We start from the raw sequence: 27407 nt of genomic DNA, 5'->3' as shown, positions 1-27407 counted from the left end.
ACACAGTACAACTGGACTCATCTTAGAATCATAGAATCATAGAATAGTTAGGGTTGGAAAGGACCTTAAGATCATCTAGTTCCAACACCCCTGCCATGGGCAGGGACACCTCACACTAAACCATACCACCCAAGGCTCTGTCCCACCTGGCCTTGAATACTGCCAGGGATGGAGCGTTCACAACCTCCCTCGGCAGCACATTCCAGTGCCTCACCACCCTTACAGTAAAGAATTTTCTCCTTATATCCAATCTAAATTTCCCCTGTTTAAGTTTTAACCTGTTACCCCTTGTCCTGTCACTACAGTCCCTAATGAAGAGTCCCTCCCCAGCATCCCTATAGGCCCCCTTCAGATACTGGAAGGCTGCTATGAGGTCTCCACACCATCTTGTTCTTCAGTTTTACAAACTTAAGGATGGTATTTGGAGCAAACTGGTCTATAGTATCATTTCAATGATACTTTTTTTCATCATTTCAATGAAGAATAATTCCACTGCAGTCAGTTGCCTTACATACAAGTAAAATTTGTCTGTATTAACAGAATCTAACTCATTCACTTCACTGACATAATCCATGTATTCACTGGTACAATTTGGTAGAATCAAGTATAATGTGAATCTTGTAGTTATTATGGACAGCACACCCAATTTAATCCATTTGCTATTGAAAACATCTTACTGGGAATTAAGGAATGTATTTTGCAACAAAACATTTATGATAGAAATGAATCATCATCAAACAAATCCGCTTTACTACATCACGAAGTGCAATATAATACCATGCAATATTACAGCAACAACAGTCCTCCTAGTACCAGTAAGGGCATAAAAATTCTTTGGTATTCGCCTTAGAGAATGATTCACCTATCAGAGGCATCTCCTTTAATCCAATTTATCTGTTGCTGTCAAAGATACGTATTTTTAAAACTTTATTTCTAGAGAGCCATTAAGTGATTAAAATCAAATGAGAGGAAAGAAGACAGTTGGTAGAACAGCATAAATCATAATCAAAACATCCTGGTAGTATAACACAGCCAGACATTTTGAATGGCTTGAGAGGCTCTGAAGAGTTCCACGGTAGTATGGCTTTTTGACATCCTGCTCAGTAGTTAAAGGGTATTCAACCTGATCTGCCTTTGTTGATAGCTGATATTATTTGACATTTTAACAAGGTTCTGTATTTGCAGAAGCATCTTATGGCACCACTTTCAACATCAGAGTCTATCACAAAAAACATTTTAACTGTTTTGCAAACAAACTTTCTTCCAGTTAATTATTAAACAGAGGAACAGCTTGCGGTATACGCTTGGAACTAATTTTACTATATATAGTTGGAAATGACAAGAGCACATGAAGATGTGACTGAAGCCTGGTAGCATTTAAATACTCAGTACTTCCTCTGTTACCTTGACTAGTGTAAAGTTGGTTCCCAAGGTAAAAACTAAGTGGTCTGCTGGCATATGGTGTAACCTCCATTTGAGCGCTAAAAGCTGGATACTGTTTTTGTGAAACAGATGTTGTTGAGTGCAGCAATGCACAACTGACTCTATCTAACAGCTGGGAATCCTTCGTGACCCATATAGCTAGAAATAAACATGGTCCTATGCTTGGCAAAAGTGTAAGGAAGCAAATTTTCATTTGTTAAGGGCTTATCAAAATGAAGAATAAATGTTTTTAGCCATAAACTGATTTTATTCACAAGAGTAATCTTTCCAGCAGCTTATGCGATGGCCTCATAATATTACAGTCACCCTTTGCCAGATGAAGGCTGCAGTTGCACTGACATATAGTGCAGATGGAAAATAAACATCTGCCTCAATCAAGAGAGAAGACCAAAGACAAGGTTGACGAATATTATCTGGCATGACTATCTTTGCAGGAAAGCGTATAAATGCTACAGGACCAAAACCACTGGCATCGTCTGGTGTTGTCCTTATGTGGTTACTGACCATGAAGAGCGATGATTAGTATGCACTCTCCAAGGAGGAGTAGTGCAGATGCTCAGGATGATATGATTCCAACTCACTAGTATATGTTTTGCTATAGCCATACTATGCTAACAATAGAGCAGTTTGAAATATTTTTTCTCAGTGTTTCAATGCATTTTGCATCCTCAAATACACTTCTTTTTTGGGGGTGGGGGAGAAGAGAGGGTTTAGCAGCAATTATGTTGTTAAACATAATTTAAAAATGGATGTAGCAGCAATTTTCATCACTTTTTTCTTAAACCACTTAAGGAAAAAATATTTCTGTCCTGATTTAAACACAGTCAGTTTTTTTGAGAAGGAGGTAAATGTGAAGACCACTCAGTTGAAAGCAAACTATTCAATCGATGCACATTTTACCTTTGGGAAATAGTGTAGTGTGCTGTTCAAGTAACTCTGCATACATGCATGTATGCACATACCTACTCTCAGCTGGTATGGAGTTCTGATTCACCCACAAAGGATTATGTGATGCAGGATGGATGCAGCTTCAGAGGTTCTGTTTTTGTAGGAGGATTTCGTTGTCAGATTAAAATAGGAATCTTATCAGTTGCTGGTCATTTTGGTGGTGCCTGATTTTGTATTTCATTTTTGAAGATGCAAGTTCAAACTGCCCCTCTTTGCTCTGGAAGAGAGTTAGTTAGGCAGGACATATTAACTACTGCTCAGTCTTAATTAGTGTGTTTTACCTGGTGAGAATTACGTGCATGATGTGTATTAGCTAAATTAATGGGAAATCTATTACAATTAGACAACAAGTTTAGTATAAGGATGCAGGTATAAATTTGACAGTTGGGGATCTCAGATCTAACCAAATCCTGGAGAACTACACGCAATGTGCTCAGCAGAGAAAAAAAGAACCAGGAGTGTAACTCATAATATTGCAGGCACCCTTTTCCAAATGAAGGCTGAAGTTATATTGACAAACCTTTTAGCTGCATAGAAGTCCAAAACTCACAGCTCATGGTAGTCTGTTGATCACAATTTTTGGGTGCATACACACAAATCACATTAATATGCCTTTCCTATTTGTACCTGAAATTGCACTAGGATTCAGGCTTGGCTTTCCTAGGTGCCTCAGCAGCCAGGTGAGGTTGTTGACACTGCCAGTATTAAATATTCACAGAAGAAGCAGAGGGAACTGGAATGGGCATCAAATGACATCTGAGGCTGAGGCAACAGCATCATCTCCTTTGACCTAGATGAATATTTCTGTTAGAAGGACTTTGGTCAAGAATGTCCTGTACTACCTGCTCTACTTTCACCTGACTAATAAGTGGGTGCTCCTCAAAGGAACTCTTGGTTTTAGTATTGTCAGAGCTACAGGTTCTGGACAGACTTTTAGACTCAGTTTTGCTGTCTCTCAGTAGCAGTAAGGGCCTCATCATTTTCTTTAAGCTCCAGATCTTGGAGGCACAGAAAAATCTTAGTTTTTGTTAACAAATAATTATTTACTTTGTAGAAATTAACTAGAAAGTGAGCTCTCAAAGTCCAGAAATCAGAAGAAGTCAGCACATACAATCTCAGAGTGTTTATGACAATCTCCTGGTTGTCACATCTGCTTTTTTATTCTTTTCTATCGATCATACAAATAAAGCTTCTCCCCTTTTATGAATGCTCTGGGAACTCAGAATTTGACTTGCAAAGTTTAATGGGTGCACAAAGTTGTACACAAAATGATATTTCCCTGCCATGTGGCATATGAGATATATCAAACAGAGAATGCCAAAGAGGCAACTATAGCACTCTCTGCCCCCTCCTCCCCAGTGTATATCTGCCAGCGGGCATGTTGCAATCCCTAAAGCATTTACAATTTTCCACTTTTTTTTTACCAGTATCTCTCAAAAGCCAACCACCGTGATAAGAAAAATGTGTAGGATAGGATAAAACTGGCAAAGCCTTAGTTTGAGTTTGGCATATTAAAGAGGATCTGGACCTTTTTCCCAGTTTTGAAAAATGAGGGTTATTTCAACTGGTTGCCTCCTACCTCTCGTCTGCTATTCAAACAACAGTATGTTTCCTTTAGGCAGTTTTCTTCCCTTATGTGCTGTTTTTATTTCATAGTCTAGCCCTCAGACTTGTCTTTCCAACTGTAGCCCCAGCAGACATAGTCTCTAATGCTCTAGTCTTAAAAAATTAATTTGAAGTAATAGACTAAAACAAGCTTGTTAAGGATGGTGGTAGCTGAGCCAGTCACTGAAAGCTCTAGTTTTCAAAAACATATTCATTTTCTATATGTGCATACGATGCAGAGGCAATAGGAAAGTGACATTCTCTGAACAAGAATGGAGGTTAACAGGACATGGCAGACTTCAAAATGGACAATATCATAACAGTACCCTGAATATCATCCAAAAGGTCTGCTCCACAAACTGTTGGTTTAGATTACAACCATTTGCAACAATAAAAGTGAATTCTCAGTATATGTATACGAGACAAAGGACAACTTGGATCAGCAAGTAAAGGAAATTAAAAGATGGGGGTGATGCTGTTCTCCCAGTGGCATCATCAGTGAGGTCAGAGCAACTCCAATGACTTCTCTAGACATGAATAAGGAATGACCTTCTGCACTGCCATCCAAAATAGCCCCAAATTTGTTCAAGCACTGAGTCATAGAATGATCTTTAAACTACTTCTGTCATGTTGCCATTTGGCACTTTGTTGCTACCCTTAAAGAAGTCACCACAATACTTGCTTCTTAGTTTTTTCCAAACTTCTAGTATCTACTTTGGATTTCATTTTCAGTCCCAGACTATTTTTCTTTCTGGTAAATAAATTGAGATTCAACAGACTGAAATGGCACAGCCGATCTCCTATATCCATCAGTAAAAAGTACCACCTGGCAAGTGCTGTCAAAATGTGAACTTTTGTATTACCCAGACAAAACTTTAATCAATTTGAATGTTTGAGTATGGGCTACAGTATTCAATTTCATAAGTTTGCCCTATCCTGATCTTTTCTGATCATTACGTTCTTTCAAAATTTTAAAAGTTTTCTTCTGGTTTAGCCTCCTAGATCCCATAGGCTGTTTGATACTAAATAGCAGCATTGAAAAAACATGGAGAGGTGCTGATAGTGTGAGATGACAAATTTTTGCCATCCCTAACATGTTAGTCATTTGTTTGGCCTACTATTTTTACATAGGATATCAGTCTGTCAGTGATAGTGGGTTTCTCACATGATATGTCATCAGTCAAAAGTCTATACAGTTCATGCCCTCATTAGCAATATATGTATTTTCTATTGAAGACCAAGTATTCAAAATTATCCATAGATGTTCCATAGCATTAACAACCTTTTTCTTTATTGGGATAAAAGTGAATTATGAATATATTTAAAACCATTCTGCATATTTACAGTTCTTACACCTTTTTTAGATTTTTAGCATTTTCAAGTAATCTGAAGGCTGGTTTCTTTTTTCTCGATGCTAATGTAAATTATTTCTTAATTTTAGACTAAATGGACATCTGGACCCCTATATACTCAGTGGAAAGATTCAAGCTTCCAAAAGACAATATATTACACCTTCCTAAAGACCAATTTTAAGAGAAGAAGAAGTGCTGTGTTCAGGCTCTGATGGCTTACCCTGGAAAATTAATGTTTAGACAGCTTGAGTTAACACAGAGAGATAAATATCTGACTCGACACAGCGTAGCACAAGACAACACGTGGAAGACACTCTCCTGGTTCCTCATACCCTCCTACATTGGTGACATGGCAAGTATTGAGTTCTTATTTGTCTTAACCTTTAAACATGGAAAGGGTGAAGGATGTTATCTTTGTTAGGTGCTTCATATATGCATAAATATATACCTATCCAATATATGTTAAATGTGAAAAAAACCCACCAATGCGTAGTTGACTTTGTGGTTTTCCTAAAACTACATATTTTACTTGAAACCACTTAATCCTGTCATAAGCCAAAGCTACATCAGGAAAAACACTGAATTATTGCAATCACAAATGGAGTGTTCCCAACTCAGTCTGTGTCTTATTATACTAAGTGCAGCAGTCCCAAAGAAGCAGAGGAAAGTGGACACAGTCTATGGCCTTAAGGAGGCATATCAAGGCCATTTTCACAAAATTACTCATTTCTGAACACAAAATTAAGAGGCTGTGGCCTTCATCGGGAAAAAGGCACAGACAATGCACTATAACGCTGATACTGGCTAAGCTTTTTCATACAGCTTGTTCAAGTACCAAGTAAAACACTGGCTATGCTCATGGCTTTTCCTGAGATATGGGAAGTATTGCTGCCTCCTTTTTACAGATGAAAAGGCAGGGTGAGGATGTGACAAGCTTCTTGAAATAACACCATGAGTTAGTGACAAAGCCAGGTTTAGGAGGCCCATTCTTCAGTGCCTAAGTCGCGAAAGCCATGGCTTTCCTAGTTCCTACAAAGCCATGGTTTGTTAATTAAGTAAGTTGGTTTTTGCCAAATAATTTTATGGAGGCTAAAATACCTCTTAAGTTACTGCTATCATAAGATATATAAGAAAACCTAAACACAGGGGAGACCGTTCTACAGGCTATTTTGGATTCAGTGAAATAAAGACATTAATAAAAGTATTTCAGGGCTATATCAGAAATTCCTTTCAGAGAAAGAAAAGGAAAAAGCCCAGTAGTAACACATGGAAATATAATCTTTTATTTTTAGAAGAATGGTAATATTTCTCTGCAAGTAACACTTGATTAAGCAAACTTATTGAATAAGGTCCATTTTGTCTGCTTGAAAAAGCTATAAGTTGAGACATTTTAAGATAATCAGATTGTAAAAGTACACTAAATTCTTACCATTAAGCTACCTCACCTTCATTGAGCTCTGAATTCTCATTACAACTAATCATATTTCCTTGCAAAGTAAAAATAATTCAGGTACTTGAAAGTGGGTTATATTCTGCTCTCAATGCCTACTTACATCTCCTACTACCAGTAATGGCAGTTAGTGGGAAATATCTAGCTAGCTAGCTAGCTGTATATATCTCCTAAGGTGACAGGTGACAGGCGTAGCTGTTACTTTGGTGAGCAGAAAAAAACAGGAAAGAGGTCTATATATTCCAAATACCAGTTTATTTTCACACTGGAGATTTTAGACAGCTTTTATTTACCTGCAATTGGCAGCACAGCTTCACTGAGGGTGGGATTCATCTCATTTAACCTAAGCCACCAAAAGTTAGATGCCTAAATCTAAACTAGCTATACAGAAATGCTCCTTTCTTTTCACTGTCCAGGAAGCCGAGACAGTGATGTCAGGAGCGGTTGAGTATGTGTCTCTCTCTCTTCAATGTACCTTAAAATTTGAAATAAATATTAGGTGAGCCATCTGCTAGCCTAGATATCCGTTAAAGAAAATACAACAGTTTTTACATGGGTGCATCTTCCATGGATGCAATGAAAGCAAGAACAAGAGCAGTCTCAGATTTCCAAGTTAAAAATAAGAGTTTAGTTGATTCTGTTTTTTTTTTTCTTTTTTTTTTCATTTCTGAAGATTAAAAGAGGAGAGAAATGTATATTACTTGCCAAAGTCAAGAGATGGGATGCGTAGCAGTTATGCATGTGTTTGCAGTTGTGGAATCTCTTTCCCAAGGTCTTCATTCACCAGGAGCTGGTCAAACAATTATTTGAAAATAGGATTTATTTTTAAAATCTTTTTTGTGAAGCTCATTTTTGTGAACCAATGTTATTTCAGTCACCTTAGCTGATATCTAAAGAAATTTATTTTTTTTATCTGTCTCATGTGAAACTTTTCCTACAGGAGGGATTACTTGAGGCTGACGCCCAAATTTGCTGAACTTCAAAGACATTCTCTCAGTTTAAAAATTAATTCATATTTTTACTTCAATTAAGATAGTTTCGATATTCTTCTGCTGGTTTCCTGACTAAAGTCTGAAGACTGGTCCTTACAGGCTGCTTTCAGGGGTGGAAGTCAAGTAGTAAAGAAGACCAACTCCCTCTGTGGTGTCTTTTATAGTCCATCCTACTGCAGATAGAGCTGTATTGTATAGCCTTACAGTTTCCATGGTGGAGCTGACACATTTATGTTTTTGGAGAAAAAGAAACATTTTTACCACTGAAATGGAGCCTCCGTATCCTGCAGCATGGCTGAAAAGAAAGCCAAACTGGTTAAAAACAAAACAACACAATGAAACAAAACAGCATGCAGCTGCCTCCTCAGAAATATCCCTGCAAGGCAGACAAATGGATGCATTTATTTTCCCAGATTTATTTGCTAATGTAAAGATCCCAATGCAAGCATTAACACTTCAAATCATTATATAGTCCTGGGGCAATCTTGGGAGGAGTTGAATTTCATTAAACAAATTAGTAATTTGAGATTGCAGTAACTGTAGATATAATCTTGTTCCCATATATCTCATGATGCAGTGCAAAAGAAACCACTCCTCAAATGAATGCTCCATAGCTAAGCATCACCATGTTACATTAGTAAACTGATCAAAATACACAAAAAATATCTTGGCTTCTTTTTAAGTTTGCACTTCCATTGACCGAATAAAGCAGGTAGCACTTTCATATTTTCAAATTTAGTAGATGGAATTATATATAATAGATGCTATTTAACAGGAGAAAGCACTATATTTATTAATTTAAAAGGAGGAAACTGGACATTTTCCCCTACTATCATATTAGAGCTCTAGTTTGTATGTCTAGCTGGCACTAAGTGTTCATACTCTTAGCATGAGGAGCTGCATCTCTGATGGAGCTGGAAGGAAGGGCTGCATTGCTCAGCCGAGCACTGGCCAGAACATCACTGAGGGCACAGCACCCTTCCACCTCCCCATATCCACACTAGGCTGCCTGTTGCACCCCTTCAGTCCTTACTGTGTGGTATTGGCTCTTGCCAATATCTGTATCTGACTTTGCTGCCTGAGTTCAGCAAGGTGCCATCACTGTAAGGTGTTGTGTGTTACAGGCTGGTGACTAGGACAACTGCACAAAGCCACTTCACACTGCAGGCAGAAGGGACATGGCTTCTCTATAAGGGGGAAGGTGGGATCAGGCTTTCTCTCCACAAGCACTGAATGGAGCTCACTGAGTCTCCATGCCACAGCCTGGGCTTGTGTCCATATGCTCTGGGCTTAAACACAGACTCATTATGACATAGCTATAGCCCATGAAATCCAAGTCCCTCCAAAAAACCTATTAGAGAGGCTCAGAAATCTGCACATAAAGCCACAGCAGAATTTTTCTTGTACCCTTTTACTGTACCATCCCTAAGAGATGGGATGCTGATGGGCAGGATGACTTTGTCACAGATGTGTGAGTGGGAAGGGCAGTTCAGACCTCCAGTGAAATGTGGACATCCCATGTTTGCCCATCCTGGCAGGGCAGAGCACTTCAGCCAATGTCTTTAATTAAGTTCTGGTGCTTTAGTTTGGACAGCCTGCATGGGTAAATAAATTCCACCCTGGAATATCTTCATCTCTCCATTGTATGCTTAGACAGAATATAGGTCAGACATTGCCTAAGTTATACCAGTATTTTCATGTTGCACCACGGCTTGTGACACTGCAGCCTCTGTGATGTTGCATGGTACAACCTAAACCTCTGCCTTCTGTCCTCTGTGAAAGGTTTCCAAGCCACCTTCAGAGAGAGATGGCACCATGCCTTTCACCTAGAATATGAAATAGTAATTGGGCTGTCATTCACACTTTCATAACCATAATACACAAAGAAAATCAGCAACAGAAAAGCTGTGTCCATGTACTGAGACACAGTCTGAATGCAAATAGAATGTACTACTGAATTCACTAAGCCCGAAGAAGTAAAACAGGGTTTCTTTGCTTGGAGAAATCTTAGTATCTCAAAAAGTCTCCTTTAAAACTAACCTCAACTTTGTTTTGCAAGACCTGGTCTACACAGCATTTTAGCTCCCATCAGAAAAATTCATATCCTATGAATATTCATATTCATATCCTATGAATAGTGCAGTCAGGCACTAATAACGAACAAGAATTTTGAGGGGTTTGGTATACTGAAGAAAGCATTGTGAGCAGGGCATATATCTAGCCCCATCTTTTCACTAAGCCATATTACAGTGAGGATTAAAGCATGCAGATAGGCAGTCAAGATACACAGTTTTCTCTGGCATGGAAACAAACAATTTAATTATAAAATATATAGTTCAGGAAAAATATTGCTTCTTTTATGGTTTCTTTTGTTTAATTGGGCAGTTCATTTTGTGTATGAAATCATACAGGGATTTAATAATTTTTGCCAATATGGATAAAGCCTTTGACTTACACTGGGAGTGTCAGACCTCAGTCAGTCCTTGTTCAAGTGCATTTTGACAAATCTACCACACATTTTTTGTTCTTTATTTCAATACCTTGCAGAATGTCTTACGTCACTTAGACTAATAAGGCGTAAACAACGTTTAAACAGAAGGGCAAAAAGAAGAGCCAGTGACTGAAGACTGGGCTCCAGCAGAAGGGTGAGGGAGCACAGAAGTTTAGCCAGCTGTTTGTGTGAAATCCAGGAAGAAGACAGAATGCCACTTGACAATTTTTAATTCTTCTGGAAGAAACAGTTGGAGATCATATGCTCCCTAGCAGTTAGAATACCAAAATAAGTACTTTTGCCAGCAGCAGTAGCAAAACACTTTTTTGTCCCGTCTGTACTTTGCACCATGTTTCCTAAAATCACATACTGATATCACAGCCGTGTTCAGCTTGTGAGATATGAACAGCACATTGAGTTAAAATTTGATGGTTCTGCTGTCTCATGGGACACAGTCTCCTCACAACACTTAAAAAGAAAGAAAATAAGAAAGCTTTTCTCATTTATACATCTGATACACTTCAGAGAAAACACTTCTTCAGAACTGCTTTTATGAGTCCTGAGAGTTAGTCATGTCTGGCAAGGATGGGGAAGCCAAATGTGGTGGTTTTGTCAGTAAAAGGGAAATAGTCCAGCTTGGGCTTTTGGAAGTTCCCAAGCATTCCCTCAGTGAGTGACTGAGCTGGAGAACCACAGACATCCTCAGTGCATGATACCAGAGCTTCCTTTGTTATATGCTAGTCACATAAAACAGATCACACTGCAGTGTTGCCCTTGATAACCTCTCACCTGTGACTAGGACAGAAAACCTAACAAGGGAGAAGTCTTTTCCAGCTTGTTTTTAGACAGTGAGGTGGCAAGCAAGCTGAGGATGGAGATAGAAACACTGCCTTGATTCTCTGGAGCCACATGGAAAATCCAGATACATTTTCACCATTGGCTCCTGGGTCCACGTTGTTACAGTAAATGGTGGCTTGGTGTGTGAATGCTTCCTGAAATACATCTGCTTTTTTCAGACCTCATTCTGTTTCAGTGGGGACAGTAATTGCAGCCTACCTAAAGGAAGAACAAGTAAAATCATATACTCTCTGACTATGGGAACCCAAAAATAAAGACTTTTTTGGCAAGATTAACCAAAGAGCTCTTTGACATATCTTTTTGTTCATTCAGAGTCTGACTTCATCCTCTGACTCATGCTCTGATTGCTTCTGGTAATTACTGAAACCCATTTAGCACACTAAGTATTAAGTAAGGCAGAGACTCAGTGTAAGCATACAAAGTGCTGCTTAGGTGGGCAAGCTGATCCAGTCTAGGAGACCATGTGGGAGTATGGCAAGTCTTCCAGCATAAAGAGGACTGTAGTCATCCTCCAGCAGAAAATCAGCAGAGTGGAGGGGGAGTTCTGGAAGGTCTGCTAAGCTGTCAGTTAATGAGCATCATTTCCCACCACCCCCAGTGAAGGCTGGCAATGAAAAATATTTTCTTTCTAAAGATTCCTGCCATCAGGTAAGGTTTTCTTTAAGCTTCCAACCTTTTGCTTCTCCTCGACATTCTTCTTGATGCTATTTCAGGGTTAAGAACAAAGAACAACTTCTAACTTAAAACATCTGTGGAAAACAGACACAGCCTGCAGACACTGCATGCTACAGATGGCAAATTTGTACCACAAAACTTAAATAAAAGTCATGGGAAGCCATTTGTTTTAGTGCTTTGCTCTACATTATGTGTTGTCCTGCTTCACTGTCCAACAGATTGCTAAATGGTGCTACTAGTATTAACAAGAGCCCTTCAACAAATATGGTCTATTTGTTATTACAGCATTTAACTGCAAAGATGGGTCAAAAGCAAGCACTTCTTGTTTTGTACTCCATACTTTTTTTTTAACATTGCCAAACTAAAGAATTAAAGAACCAGATCTCCTTTAGTGCAATAACTCCCCCATGTCTCACATCTCTCCCACCCCTGTCTCCACCTTTTCTTCATTTTCATGCTATAATTGTAGGCCACCTAGCTCAAACAGTCGCATTGTTTTCTTGAATAAGTCTCTATTAAGGTTTTTTCCAGAAGCTTTTGACAGAATGAAAAAAAAGCAATATGAGGAATGTCACTGTAACAATGTAAATTGTATGCTTGCATTTTTTATTAATAAGGCAAGGCTCTCCAAGGGACTAAGTTACATTGTTTTATGAGATTAAATTATTAGACCTGGAACTGATAAGGGCCTTGTCCTATTGTTGAAGAGGCTGCTGGGGAGCATGGAACTGCAGGGAACATTGGCGAATCATGGTGAGATCTTATTTCTCCATAGAGAACTAATATTCCAGCTGCTCCAAATGCACCTGAATGGGTACTAGAGAGATGAGGAAGCTAACTTGTGGCAGATGGGACCAGACCAAATGGTCAGTGAAATGAACACATTCAACTAATGCACTAACCATTCCTAAACTGTTCTCCATCAATTATTTAAGGCCTTGTGTCATAGTTTGTTAAAAACGATCTTTGATTAGTTATGTTATTAATACAAGATGCATATTACAATAGTGTCACATTTTCTATCCATCAAAGTCAGAATAAGTCAATATGAGTGCATCAATAATTTATTTTGGGTATACTAGTCAATTTTCTGCGTGCAATAACACTGACTGCTAGCAATTACCAAATGCAACTGGTGCTTTTACCTCTATAGTCACATGTTAAACAAGATCATATTTATTTTTCAAAATACATATAATATTGGATTATTTGAGTTTTGCTGTGATTTTTCAAAGCCAAACTCTTTTGGGTTGTTTTCTTTTTTAACATAAGGCTCCAAACAAAATGAAGCAGATAGATAGTGCCTGTGATACTTCAGAAGTAAAAGCGATGTATACATGACTTACTGCATGTTGCTCCCATAACATCTAGCAATAAGCAACCCCCTCAGTTGTTTTTTCTGGTACAAGTGTAAGTAGAAAGCATTATCCTTAATTTAAATGTATTTGGAGTATGACAGAACAGAATCTGAACTGGTGATTTTAGTTATGCATTTAGTTTCACATAAAATAGGACCCCACTTATTTGCATGACGTCCTTAAGGGAAAAAAACATTGATTACAACTTGTGTAAGGCAACCAAATATTCAGATTTTTTAAATTCACCTTTAGTTTTTATTTTATTTTATTTTTAGGATCTGTTTAGGCTTTAGTAAGGAAGTATGTTCCAGAACCCTATGGAAATCTACCTCTAAGGAATTAGGTCCCTCATCTGGAAAGGCCAAGTCACTCTATAGCCTGTATTGCTAAGTGCACAGGAAAGCTAGCTATTCTGCTCCACCTCAAGCTGAATGTACCGGTGCCTGTGTCAATGCTAAGAGAATCTAAGACATATTTTTTTAAAATAACAATTCTTTACCTGAGATTCAACAAGTGGTGAAAACTCATTTCTAAAAGCAAGTTGTGTAACATTGGTAACTTCAAGCATTTTGTCTTCAGGACATATATGATTCCATATCTTATATAATAATCATGCATGTCAGTAAAATAAAAATCTGTCAGAACCACATTTTTTCCTCTGCTTTTCTTTTCACCGAAAAAGACAAGGGACAGATTTTAGAGGTAAAAAGACACAACAGAACATGCAATAGGCTGCTACAAATCATCAGATTTTCCTGGTGGCATTAGTCACGGAGGATCGAGAATTACCTCTTGCTAGTCAATAAAAGATTCTTCAGAAGCAAGCCCTCTGGGCATACACAACAAATACCAATAATACTCATATTAACTGATCTGCTAGTTTTATTTTTTAAAATTGTAATAGATATTCAGATGCTGTTTTTCTTTTAGCTAAGAAAACCAGATACAGATGAATTAAAAATGAATGAATCAATGCTATTCTCTTAAATGAGATGAGATAAATTTACTGAAGAACTCTGGATGGTTGCATACTGAAACTAGTTTCTGGTCATTTCTTTCTCAATATACCTCTGTAGCAAGTAGCTCAGGAGAATTTCTGCTGTTGTAGAGGCCCACTCCTTACCTATTTTGATATCATAGGCACAACAGAAGAAATAATCCATTGAATGAAAACAAATGTTTAAATGCTACAGAAATGCTTTGGCAGTTTCAGCTTAGACTCCAATGATAAGGGATCTACATGTCACTGCAGTAGCTGAGCTGCCTCAGGATCCATGCCAATTACAGCTGCCTTCTGCTACTGGAGCTGTAGACGTGCTTGAAGTGGGGTTAAGGTGCTTGGCCCCCATTGCTTCCCACCTGCTCCCTGAGCAGTTTGTTTTCATAAAATCAGCCCTATGCTTGGTGCTCTTGTTGTGATCTTTTCACTCTGAATGGTCTTCATACTCACAGCCACAAAACATGACAGAGTTCAAGATACCAGCTGACACTTGCATGCCATGGAGCTTCAAGAACTCAACTTAAAGAGCTTGTTCTGCTCTCTCTTTTACTGCTGGGATATGCAGCTTCCCAGAAGTCATCTCCTTTGTCTTTCTTGTGTCAGGTGTGACCTGAATTTCATACAAGCCTTCTTAACCTGGTTTACATGCTACAATTCCCCAACTTAGGAGGATTAAATCAGTAGTGTATACTATCACCGTCATGTTCATCAAGAGCAGCATGTATTTTCCTATAAAGGTAGACATGCAACACAGCACCAGTCTGAGAGCTAGAGCCCCTTAGTCCCACGCTGATTGCTATGGCTGCTTCATTTTGCTTATGCCAGAACAATCCTGTAAACCAGTTGGAGGCCCTGTGGCATGAGCACCAAGAAAGAAAAACAAACTGTTACTGTCTGTATCACACTAGTAGGTTCACCACTCCAAACTTCCATTTTTTCCAGATGTACGTACTGCTTAAAAATATTTAAGAAGTAGTTTGTGTAGACTATGAAAAGTGTAAGGAAACAAGAGATCACCTCTAGATTAAATACGGAATCCTTTAGGATTTTTTAAAACTCTTTATTATAGCAAAGTTATCCGCTAGGAAGAAAACTGAAAACTGAATCAAGTAGAGGTTTCCAGATCTAACTTCTATAATAGAGAAATAGAGATCAACAGCCTGTTCTAGACATCATCATGAAAAGCCACTTAATTTACAGAGACTTATTGTTATGGTTTAAACCCAGTCAGGTAGCTTGTTCACTCACTCCCAGTGAGTGGTGCCGAGCTGACAACAATCGAGGTCCGTGTCCGTCTCCCCCCCCCGCCTCCCCGCACCGGGGCTCTCCCCTTCCCCGCTCCCGGAGGAACGGGGAGGAGGATCGAGAGAGTGCAACTCCTACGGGTTGAGACAAAAACAGTCCAGCAACAAATCACCACTGCTACTATCAGCTAAATCAATGATAAGGGAAAATAACAAGGGAAGAGAATACGATACCACCAGCCAAGAAAACGAGTTCCACCCGGAAGCCCCTGTCCTTCCGGGTAACTCCCAGTTACCCCTCACCCCGGGCATGACGTGCTGTGGTATGGAATACCTCCCCGGCTAGCCCGGGTCAGGTGCCCCGTCTCTGCTTCCTCACAGCCTCCCCTCCTCCCTGGCAGAGCATGAGCCTCACAAAGTCCTTGGCCAAACCAAAATATCCTTGTTATCAGCTCTGTTCCCGAGCTGAAAGTCAAAACACTGCACTGCACCAGTTAACACAAAGGAAAAACATGACTGCTACTGCGGAACCCAGGACACTTATCCGCTCAGGTGCAAATTATGGCTAAAAAGGAGAGTGTTCCTCATATTCTGGTAGCCTCTATTTATCACTGGGCAGCCATAAATCAATCTTTCCAAAGCACAGTGTGAGTATCTTGAATCCGGTGCAATAGTTACCTCCGTCACAAGTTCAGGATATTTGCACCTGCTCTGAAGCTCACTCTGAAAATTGCAGCATAGGAAATCAGACCGATGAAGAAGGTAAATGATTTAGAGTAGAAGTCTGCACCTCTCCAATGCCTTATAGAAGCAGATGGCTTTGTTGTTTGAAGTAGGTGGCAGTTATACTAATAAACTCAAAATTAACCTAATTAATTTATGATTACAGAACCAAGAGTTCTCATTGCAAAGGGAAATTAGGTCTTCAGTGGGAAACAGCCATTTCTGCTCTTCCTGTTTGCTTATCTGAGGAGCATACAATGCTAGTTCTGTATCTGAGTCAGCTATCAAACCCTGTCATTTCATCAGGACTGTACATATAAGTGGACTGTGCAAAGTTGAACAATCACAGAGGTAACTATAATGGAAATGCATTTTAAAAATAACTCATCTCCTTACAAATAATATAAACTATGGTAGGGAGTATCTGAATATTTAAAAATATTTGGTTAACTGATCTCAATTTATAAGCATTCTCTTCCTCCCACAAAGATGTTTCCACTAAACATCTGCCGGTATGAACCGCACTATAAAGAAGAGCTATCAGCAGAAGGTAATTTTAATAAGCACTGTTCTTTGTTCCTTGTATTTTAATGACTGTTGAAGGTTAAGGGAATATTTGTTTTCCTTCCCCTCAGGGCTACTTTGAAACAGTTTGACTTGCAAACTGCATTTCAAACTCTTGAAGCTATAATGCTTAAGCAGTCTGATGTTGTACAGGAGAAAAAAAAAGCAAACCCAAACCCAAAAACCAGAAGTGGTTAAACATCAAAAGCACCACCCAAACTCTCTTTGCCAAGCGATTGCAGCAAAGGACTATATGGAAGTTGGGGGTCCCAAACTCTGTTGCAACATTATCCCCAACTGACCCAGTTTTATAAACCCCACCTTCTAGAATCCCAGTGCTGATTATATATGGTCCAGAAAACTCATGATACTTGGTAGCTCAGTTTTTTGAGGGAATTTCAATTTAAGGCCTAGATAGAGACTATCTGTATGTCAATATTCATATTCACTTCTATTACCTATTACATTGGTAATTAAAGTATGTTATTTCAGCTCACAACTTAAACTAGACATTATCTTCCACTAATTCAGATGATCTGACATTAGAAAAAGTGAAAATGTTTTCCAAACTTCACCATAAACAAGTCAGAGATTATGTTTCGCTGTCCTTCATACCAGCCATATTCACGATAGAATCAACCGCTAGTATAAGCTTCATCCAGGTTAAGTGTGGATTCACAATTGTCTGTGAAATTAGTCAGAATACAGATTTTATTTTGTCTATATATTTTTATGAAGCTCTATGTCAGAAGGGGAGGCTAGGTGATGCCTGAGTTAGAAAGCAATTACAGCTGCATGCATAGACAGTGCTTGAACTAAAACCTGTTGTACAAAGGCAACTCCTCAGAAACATTTTTAGAGAGTTTGAACTGGTTGAATGTGTTCATACTAGTACAGCATTTCTAAAGTTGTAGAGGACCCAGAATTTGGGTTCAGTCAAGAACTAAATCCTTAGGCACTCTAAAATTTGTGAAGCACTGTCAATCCACACAGGATCTGCCACTGGATCCAGCATCATACCTAACTTTTGGGTACTTGACCTGCAGAGTCAGAAGTTTTGTCTTTTCTGCCTGGAATCTTCTCCATTACAATATGGAGAGCTTCACACTTTTCTAAATGTTTTGGAAGTAGAGAAGTCCAGAGAGAGCTATCACTTGGCCCTACCAAGTGTTCATACTGAAGCATATTCAGAAACCTCAGATTATACTCCCTGTAGCTGTGCAGGTTAATAACAGTACCTAAGTCCAAACCCTCAGGAAACATTAGATGAATCTTGCATGCCCAACAGAGTTACTGTGAACAGGGGAGAACAGGCAGTTTGTTTCTGGAGTGGGTGGTGCAGTCCAAGTCTACTGGTAGTAGATGGACAGTTTGCTGGTAAGATCATCAGAGAGAGAAAACATCCCTGTAAAGTGACAGGTGATTTTGAGAATAAGAGCCACTACAAAACAACTTGAATTAGCTGGCCAAGTTGTGCATAAAATAAATACTTTCCTAAGGCTTTTCAATTAGCATAGAACAAAGAACACAGTTGGGCAGACGTATAGAAGCGCAACACTCAGCACTAGGAACAAATCAACCTATTATAGCCATTATAAGGGAGGTGAAAGGGTCCCACATCCAGTGGAGAAAAGGGAAGGATTTGGGAACATGAGTTGGTCGAGTTCATTGTTGAAGACTGGAGATGTTGAGGTGGTACTGCTGAGTTATAAATAGACTAGACAGGACAGCAGGTGATGCCACAAAGCATGTTGCACACTGTTTCCTTCACATACTAAAAATTTTGAGTCATTTGATTTAATAATTGACTCCCTCACATCCATCTGATACAAGAATGACACACAAAAGCAGATACTGACAATAATTTTTGTAAGGCAGAAATTCTGTCCCAGGATTTTGGTGGTTCGTGTTACTAGAATATTGCATAAGATAGGCAAGCATCTCCAGCTTTTACATGCAACAATCTGATGCACATCTCTAAGGTAGATTTTAACTTGATATCAAGGAACAAATAGATATAGAGATGACTCATTTACTTTCCTACTGAGGCCGTATTCAGTGTATCAATGCCAAGTGTAAATTACTTTTGTTTCTATTTGATATAAAAATGTTGTCTATAGAAATGCTTGATATGAACACTTCCGATCTGGTCATATCCTTTAAGTATACTAAACCTTATTTGAGGTTTGGAGGGGAGAAGCAACATTTATTACTGGGACATTTAAAACAGCATGTACAAGCTGCTTCCTAAAGGTGCTCTGAGAGCTGGCTGAAATCAGAACCAGCACTAGTAGCAGTACAAATCTGATGCTTTTTTTAATGGAAGCACTTCAGCTTTCCACCTCACTTTTATTCTATTTTTCTTTTTTTATTTAAGCAATCTTTGTTTCACCTTTTTAGTCAGGTATAATTTATTAGCATCAAAGCACAATTAGAAGATGCTCCTTGATGTCAAGACCAAAGTGACTGCAGTCGGAAGTAAATGGAATCGACCCCAAACAACACTAGGGAAATGGCAACTTCTGTGGACCTTTCTCTGCAGCCAAACCTGCACTGCTGCTGAGCACTGACCTGCAGAGATTAGACCCTGGGGCCACCTAGCACCCCAACTCTGGTCACAGTGACTGAGTGAAGCTGCTCTGGTATGCAGCACACAACAGCATTCACTTGGGGAAACTGTATCCCACAAAATAAATAAATAGTGGCAATGCCAGGAGGAGCTCCAAAGAAACAGCATCCTCCCACTCAGCTGCACAAGGCTCACGCACTGTGTGCTCAAGCCTTGGTGGCAAGAGGTCTTTCCCTCCCAGCAGATGGTTGTTGCTGGGGTCAAAACTTGTCATGGTGCCTGTGCTGCAAAGTCCATTCAAATTCACAGTAAATTAACAAAACCAGACATAAGCATAAGAGAATTAAATGACTGAGTTTAACTTCCTGGGTTTAGCCAGCACTTGCCCTCCTGGCAACAGATTTCACTGTCTGTCTTCTCTGGGAGCAAAGGCAGCATTTTGCAGGATTCTTTCATTTTCAGTCTGCCTGAACCTTTGCAGAGAAAGTCCTCCAGAAACACAAAGGTTTTGCTTCACCCCCATCCTGCAGGTCATCACTCCTTCCTTGGTCCTGCAAAAATCTGGTTAAAATGCTAGAGAATTTTATAACGCGAGCAAACTGGAACATTGAGGAATTACATTTCATCAGTAAATCCCCACTGAAATATTTATGGTAGAGGTAACTTGTAAGTAAATGTTACTAAAGCATGTGAAGACTGGAAATACCTTCCAGCAGGATCCAATCAATACTGTCAACTGGTTATTGCTATCTCCAATGCTTATACAGTCCCTTGGACTTATCAATATATAATGCTGACATTCAGATTTAGATTAATATTTCTACAATTCCATTTCATGGGACACTTTAAATTGGTGAATGACAGATGCTGTTACAGTTAAAAGAGCTCAAAGCATGCCTTAGGTAAGTAAAATTGCCATCAAGGGTCTTTAAAATAGGAATTTCCGCAGTTTATCCAACATCTGAATTTAGTTACCCACAAAAACAACTTTACCCCAGGCCAGTGATAGCCTGACCCTACTTAACAATAATTTTAAACTCTTACTGCATAGCTGTAATAAGAAAACATCATTTTGCAAGAACATGATGATCTACCCAGCTTATCTTTTGAAGGGTGTTTGGTAAACACAGCCTCCTACTTTAGATAATTTTTTCTCCTCCTACAGAGTGTCCCGAAAGGGAAATTCCAAACTTACACAAGAAAAATAATCACTGCATTGTCATTGTGTAGCACTGTGATCTTAAAGAAAATGCAGTCACATATTTATTATTCTTTTGTTTGGATTTGTTGTTTTTTTTTACATTAAAGACTGTAGTTTGAATATTCAGCTCGTTGGAGAGAGTCTGCTACCCAGGATCTCACCTCGTGCAAACCTGCATCACTCTCCTAAGATCAGTACGGTTTCCCCAATTCATAGTGGCTGGACATCTGGTTTGTTTGGGTTTTTTTCTCAATTATCCTGCCCTTATTCTCTGAAGTCATTGCAGGGCCATGCACACAAGAGCCATGCACTTGTGTGGGTCTGTGTCTGCTTGTGTGGGTCTGTGGCACGCAGTTGGCTGGGTGTGCAGTTGGCCCCTGAGGCTCTCCCCAGCCCTCCAGGTTCAGCTTTGCTTGGAAGCACTGCTTGAGTGATGTCCAGCTCGAAGGTTTTCCGTGCACTTTGCTATAAAGCAGCTCAATTTCTACTGTTATTTATGCTATAGCATCTTCCTTCATATGCCTCAGGCTACTGGCATGAAGAAGCATCACTTAAAAAGTAATTTAGCAAATAAGTATACTTTCCCTAGGGTGCAAATAAGAGGAAAAGTTGTAGTAAATAGCTAATGTAAGCAAAAGGTGCCTTGGGGGAGCCCTAAGAATCACTTCTTTGAAACCAGCAATAACTTCTGGTGCTATTGGTCCTGAGGCAGCAGCAGTCAACATTGTTTAAAAAAGCTCCCTTATGGTGTACTCATTAATTAACTGCACTGTTTGTTGATTCTAGATTGATTCAGTTTGTTCTCAGGAGAGTGTTTTGGAAACTCAGTAATGCCTTGATGCAGAATTTCATCTTCAGGCCCTAAATTCCCAGGATGCTGCTTTACTGGGACATATAGAAGATGAAGTAAAAAGGAGAATTTGTTAGACAAAAATGATAATCAAAATATTTTAAATTCAGATGTAATTTTTGAAGATTTTCCCCACAGAGACAAAAAATTACCTGCAGCAAAGTTTGACTGACAGGCAGGCTTTATCAAACAGAGAGCAAGACAAATGGCATGCAAAACAGAGACAAAAGTATTTGCTCCTAATTACTCAAAAAAGAATTTTAATTAAGTCATTTGCCAATTAATGCCTCATTTTTAACATGCGATAAATATTTAAATGTGTTTCATAAGCTTTTCTTTACAGGGAAGCACTTGCAAATGTTGTTAAAGAGATTCTTTGCATTCTTTCAATGCAATACACTTTACAATTTAAGTTTTATTTACTCTTCTTGTGAACAGATAAGCAAGCAAATATGTCATTTTAGGTCAGAAATTGCATATCAGTACGTCTATATCAAATATTTATCAACAAGATATTTGAAATATCTTCATGAGAGGAGTCTCCTTTTGTATGAATGAGAAACAAGGAAATTATGTTGAACCAGAATCAGGCTAGTGAAATGCAGAATCAGGTAAATGCAGATACCTTTCTTTTTTCATACTCCTTCAGACTGATCACTGAGAGCTGTTTATAACCAGTCCTGCAACTAAAAAGCCTTTCAGTTCAAGAAAATTTAACTAACAAAAAATAAGAAGCAAGTAGCAAGAAGGGAAACTGGAATGATCTCAGTAGTGACAAGGCTTGATTCATGCTTCATCTTAGCCCAGATGCAGCTCTACCCTTTGTCCATAGGGACTCACTCAACTTACAAGCTTAAACGCTGTCTCCCCATCTCGTTAGAGCAGAAGCCTGCCACTATAATTGCATGCACTGTAAGTGGAAATGAAAGTACCCAGACTCTAACCACTGCTCCTTCCACCTCAGCAAGGCTATGGTTTTCTGCATACAGAAAACAAATGCCTCTTTCTCCTCATATTTTAAAGGCTTCCTGTTTTTATGGAGCAGCTGACTCTTCATTTAAAACGTCACACAAGCACTTTATCTGTTTATTTATTCATTCATTTGTTCTCCCCTGAACTTTCCTTACTTGTCCAAGGTTTGCTCAATTGACCACAACTTCCCTTATCTCAGACCTTTACTTCAAACGTTGAAACTCAGATCCCTCCCCACCCTTTGCTATCATTATTTATTTATGCTTCTGTCTGACTATGCAGGAGAGGGATAAGGTTCACAGGTAGCAGAGCTTATGTATGGGCAGAGTGACAGGACAAGATTAAACAGCAGAGGGGGAAGAAGCCAACTGCTAGGCGGAGCAATATGGCCATGACACGTCTCAAGGTCTTTCCCATCCCTTCAGCACACACTGGGTCACTTTTTGCAGAGACTGGGCCCTGCTGGCCCCCTGCCTTCCAGAGCTGCTGCTCAATCTGTTTGTTCAACTCATAAAACAGCAGCAAACTGATCCCAGGACATGAGGGGGACAGGTCTGGAGGAAGGTGTTGCAGTTTCACCTCCATCTCAGTAGGGTGATCTGAAGATCCACAGCCATGGATGTCTAACAGACATCACAGACTGTTAGCTGCGTCTCTAACAGTACTTACCTTAAAAAGTTTTGTTCCTAAGGGCTTGTTGATTTATAGCTATAAACCGACTGGAGCACAGTGGAGCTCACTGCTTCCACTGCATTCAGGTTTTTCTCTCTGTTCATCTGCAGTGTGGAATGAAAGCCTGGAAATGATGTCCCCTTCAGTGTCTTGGCCAGATTTATAACTAGTCCTGTCTTCTTGCCCATTTCTGTCTCCTCCAGTTCCTCATTCAGATTTGGGGCAATTTATATCAGCTATGAAGCAGCCCTCACCTGTCTATGAGGGTGGCTGACTTGCAAGGTGAGAATGAAGATGTTTGCGAAACAGAGTAGTTATTAATTAGCTTAGAGGGTAACTTTTGCAACAAGTACTCCCAAAGTCATAAGGAAGTCAAGCAAAAGAACTCCAACTAAAGTTGTTTATTCAGAAAATGCTTTTAAAAGAAACAAGTACTGCCTGTTCAAACTGTTCCTATTACGAGAACAGAAGACCTCAAAGGAAATTTTCCCTAGCAGAGGAGTGTCTTTGTCAGTTAGTCACCACATGCAATCTGGGAAGCCCATTAAATTATATTAAAGTAAATTGTTTGCTTTCCCTACTGATTTTCAGAAACAAGACAGAGGGAATAAGCCCCTGAGAAAGAAAGGAAAAAAAAACAAACCCCAAAGTTGCAAGAAGCTAAAAAGGAGAGAAAAACACTATTAACAGGTAAATAGGATAAAGTATAAAAAGTGTTTGAAGGAAAGTTGGCACAAGGGAGCCCTGAGACTGACTTGGGCTCCTGGGTCCTGCCGTACTACAAATATCAAGCATCAGCTTAGTTTTTCCTCTGTCTTACAATACACAGCTCCTCTCGGAGATCATATCTAGAATCCAGAGAAGGCGCACATCACAATAAGAAGTATACTTTTTTTTCCCTCAGCATTTGTAGCTGGGTGTTACTCCCTTCCCCCCAGGAATGAGGCAGTTTTGGTCCAGATTGCCTTCAGGAAAGGGCACAGATGGTCTCCACAAAGGTCCTGCAGGTATGCTGAACAGGGTAGAGCAGTAAGACCTCCCTGACAAGGGAACTTCTACTCTTTAAAGCACTGAGATCAAGAGCTGCAAGAATTCACCTACACTTTCTAACAACATCTTATTGCTGAATTTGGCTAGAAAATTATGTTCACATGTAGCTACTCACAGAGAAAATATACTGTCTGGCTAAATGGCAGGAGTGTCTTCTCATGATACCAAATAACCTCAGTGTTTCACAAAGGATGTGATTCATGTAGCTCCCAAGTCTGTCAGAGGAATGGGGGGGGGTGGGGGGGGTGGGGGGGTGCTGGGGAGACTGGGGAGAAGCAGTTGTGCTTGAAGTTAAAAACATGCCTTTTAAATAGAAATAGTAGAAGTAGATAATAATACAACATTCACAATATTTCTTTTACCAGTGTCATGTGGAGCAGCCTACTGCTGCCAGCAGCACAGGCGTACTACAGAAAGGAGACTGGAGCTCACGCTTGGTGTGGTCGGGGCAATCAAGCTTTTATTCCATTTGCTGGTTTGAATGTCAGCTACAAGCAATGAAAGGTCTCAAATGAAAAGCAAGCACGGGGACATCTGTATCGGTGTATCAAACACAGATTTACCACAGGCAGACAAGCAGGTTTTAGTGTCAGGCAATGCCTGTCTGAAGTCTTTCCTTCTTCTACATGAGCTGTATGAAAGAGACAAGTCCTTTGCTCAAGGACTTGTTCTCTGAGTCTGGGTTTTCCTGATGGCAATAAGCCAAGACTTCAGCTTTTGGAGGGCTGATTTTGTGTGGTCCTTTGAGCACAATGAAGAAAAGTCATATGCAACATAATCAGTTTGCAAGGTTTCACTAAGATATGTCAGAAGATTTTTTCCTTTCAGTCACATGCTGTCCTCATGGATGTTGGTTTTTTATTCTTTGCTCTATCACTTGCCAAGGTTCAACAAAATTCAGCGGATTTAAGGAAGGAAAATCACAGTGTGTCCTTGTTAGCGAAGAGCACCAGATAATCAGTTTGATGGTGGAAGCACAGCATGGAAACAAACCAGGAATCTTTGGCCCCTCTTTCACATTTGTTACCTTTGTCTGCATTAAGGAAGACAACTATGAGAATCTGGAGTAAATCCAAACACTTGCCAGCTGGTTTTGAATGTTCTCAGCTGTGTCTGCTGTTGGATAATCTTAGACTTATTTTGCACTGTTTGTTGCTGCCAGATAGTGTTACTGTTTAATGAGTGTTAGAGGAGGCAAAAGTAGGTCCAGCTTCTGGGCTAGAAATATGCCTACATAGCTCTGGCTGAAAGTTAATGCAGTCTGAAAAGAGGAAAAGATAATCCTCCAGTGTGTTCATTTGACTGCTTCTCCTAATACTTGTGGGAAAACCAGCAATTTTCAGACCTTTAGTTTTGGCGTTCTTCCCTTCCATTATTAAGGCCAGTATTTTTCTCTGATATGAAAATATCAAAGCAGAGACCAAAAGCCCTTGCTTTCAGTCGGATCAGTGTGATCACCAGGAGACCCTCTCTGTCTTACTTCCCTTAGCCTTGCAGCAAGTTTTGACAATTCTTCATGCAGGCTGACAGAATTTTTCTGATCTGCTCCTAGATCCAAATGGAAACTTGATAGGCAGTCAAATACTCATGCTTTCTGAACTTCTACCTAGTGGTTCAATGACCCATTATTATTCCCTCTTAAAGATAAGATGCTCCATCTTGACCCCTAAAGTCACAGTCAGCTTCTTCCCAGCACAAGGTCTAATTAAAGACACAAGTGATTTGATGGAAGCTTTGCCAAGCTCTGTGAAAACTGTGCATCAGACTTTGCTTAGAAAAGGCAATGTTTTTATTCAGTGAATTAATTCAAAACAGATGAAACTCTTAGTTAAAAATACTTTGGGTCTGTTCAGCAACATATACTTTGGGTTCTATCTACTTTTATCTTAAAAAAAATTTCCCCCTCTTTTTTTTTTTAAAATTTATTTCTCCTTCAAATTCTCCTCATGCTTTCAGCTACCACTTTCCTTTGCCTTAGAGAAATATTCCACTCCACTCTCATTTTAAATACGGAAAGTAGTCAGTAATTCGGATGCTATTCACCTGTTCACACGTCTTCAGTCAGTCGGATCTGTGGGACACTTATGCCACCAAAATCTGTAGTTAACTTCAAACAATTCATTTGCATTTCTAGCAATGTTTAATAAATCAGCTACGTTTTTGCTCTGAGTCCAGAATTAAAAGCGTGGTAAGAAGCCTGTTCTTGCAGACTCGTTTCTTAGACCTTGTGGACATTTATGGATGGCTAGATTCTACCAGAAAATAAATATATGCCACAAGCAAAAGCACTTCCCAGCAAAGAACCATTTCATCCCAAATCTCAGCTGGATCTGGATTATTGGGATTCATCATTTTGTTCCTTGGAAACAAACAAACAAACAAACAAGCAAATGTAAGTATATACCACTTCAAAAGTCTTTTTCATTACAAAAAAAAAATAAATAAAGTAAAAAAAAAAGTTCCAACAAATATTCACACAGGTGGCTTTTGCATCTACAGATACTATTCCTGCTGAATCGATATCCTGTGAATCTGCTGGGTTTGGGCTGGGCCTGCTATTCAGTGGAGTGATGTAGGTAGACCCTCAGAACTGGCCCAGCCTGTGGCTTGCAGGTGGTTTCCAGGACTGAGCTGTCTCTGTCTGGGTGCAATTCAGGGGTTTTATCTTCTCTACCTCACCATCTCAAATCCTCTTTTTTTCCACAGGAAGGCTACCTATGTGCAGAGGCTGGCAAAATACGTGGTGTGCTTCCAAGCACCTCCCCTGTTCAGAGGACCAGGACCCTGCTGTGGGCATACATCCATATATCACAGTTTACACGAAGCCTAAGCAGATGTGCAGGTTTTGACTGGGATAAAGTTAATTTTCTTCATAGTAGCTGGTGTGGGGCTACATTTTGGATTTGTGCTGAAAACAGTGTTGATAATTGAGGGATGTTTTAGTTACTGCTGAGCAGTGCTTACACAGAGTCAAGGCCTTTTCTGATCCTCACATCACCCCACCAGCGAGCAGGCTGGGGCTGCACAAGGAGCTGGGAGGTGACACAGCTGGAAAGCTGACCCCAGCTAACCCAAGAGATTTGCCATACCATATGATGTCATACTCAGCATGTAAAGGTAGGGGAAGAAGAAGGAAGGGGGGATGTTGGAAGTGATGGTGTGTGTCTTTCCGAGTAACCATTACATGTGGTGAAGTCCTGCTCTCCTGTGAATGGCTAAACACCTACCTTCCTGTGGTGGGAAGTGGCGAATTAATTCCTTGTTTTGCTTTGCTTGGATGTGTGGCTTTTGCTTTACCTGTTAAACTGTCTTTATCTCTACCCATGAGTTTCCTCACTTTTACCCTTACCATTTTCTCCCCCAACTGACTGTGGGAAAATGGTCAAGTGG

At 39.6% G+C, this 27407-nt stretch overlaps 2 long non-coding RNA genes across 3 annotated transcripts; both read left to right on the top strand.

Moving 5' to 3' along the window:
- The first annotated feature begins 5446 nt into the window (after positions 1 to 5446).
- Positions 5447 to 27337, top strand: LOC134171251 (uncharacterized). Its single transcript, XR_009967559.1, has 2 exons — positions 5447 to 5704; positions 26728 to 27337. It is a non-coding gene; the product is annotated as an uncharacterized LOC134171251 (long non-coding RNA).
- On the top strand, positions 11333 to 13821 carry LOC134171250 (uncharacterized). Of its 2 annotated transcripts, XR_009967557.1 has the most exons (3): positions 11375 to 11787; positions 12432 to 12680; positions 13448 to 13821. It is a non-coding gene; the product is annotated as an uncharacterized LOC134171250 (long non-coding RNA). The 2 variants fall into 2 exon arrangements; XR_009967558.1 differs by having other exon boundaries at positions 11333 to 12567.
- Positions 27338 to 27407: the final 70 nt, after the last annotated feature.

This window comes from Pezoporus occidentalis, unplaced genomic scaffold (genome assembly GCF_034315485.1).
Source record: "Pezoporus occidentalis ecotype Australia unplaced genomic scaffold, CSIRO_AGI_Poc_V1 ctg4, whole genome shotgun sequence".
NCBI lineage: Eukaryota > Metazoa > Chordata > Aves > Psittaciformes > Psittacidae > Pezoporus > Pezoporus occidentalis.
The sequence above is the reverse complement of the archived record's forward strand: the minus strand, read 5'-3'. Positions and strand labels throughout refer to the sequence as shown.